Raw genomic sequence first — 468 nt, forward strand, 5'->3', positions numbered from 1 at the left:
ATTTTGGAACCACAAAAAATAAAGTCTGACACTGTTTCCACTGTTTCCTCATCTATCTGCTATGAAGTGATGGGACCAAATGCCATGATCTTTGTTTTCTTAATCTTGAGAGCTAATTCTTAGGTAGGTTGCTAAGGAGTCTGGGGTCCTCAAGGAGGAATGAGTCCAGGGTCTTTAAGAAGGAGAAAAAGGGGTGTGGGACTGTCAAGGAGGAGAAAAGAGCAATTTTCTTTTTTCCCCTACATTGCTTTTTCTTAGTCAATATAACAATGTATTTTGCTCAAGCACATATTTCTCCTTCTTAACAAGAACCTTCTGAATAATCCTATTGTCTTAAGGCATATGTTGTGGGAGTGGATCTGTTAAGACCTTTCTATTGTTAGTTCTAATCTTGTTAAGTTAAGATATATGTTAGGGAGAGGATCTGATAAAAGTATATAAGGCCTTGATAAGACTAGCAAGGGGGAC

The sequence above is a fragment of the Bubalus bubalis genome, chromosome 13, assembly GCF_019923935.1.
Source record: "Bubalus bubalis isolate 160015118507 breed Murrah chromosome 13, NDDB_SH_1, whole genome shotgun sequence".
Lineage (NCBI taxonomy): Eukaryota > Metazoa > Chordata > Mammalia > Artiodactyla > Bovidae > Bubalus > Bubalus bubalis.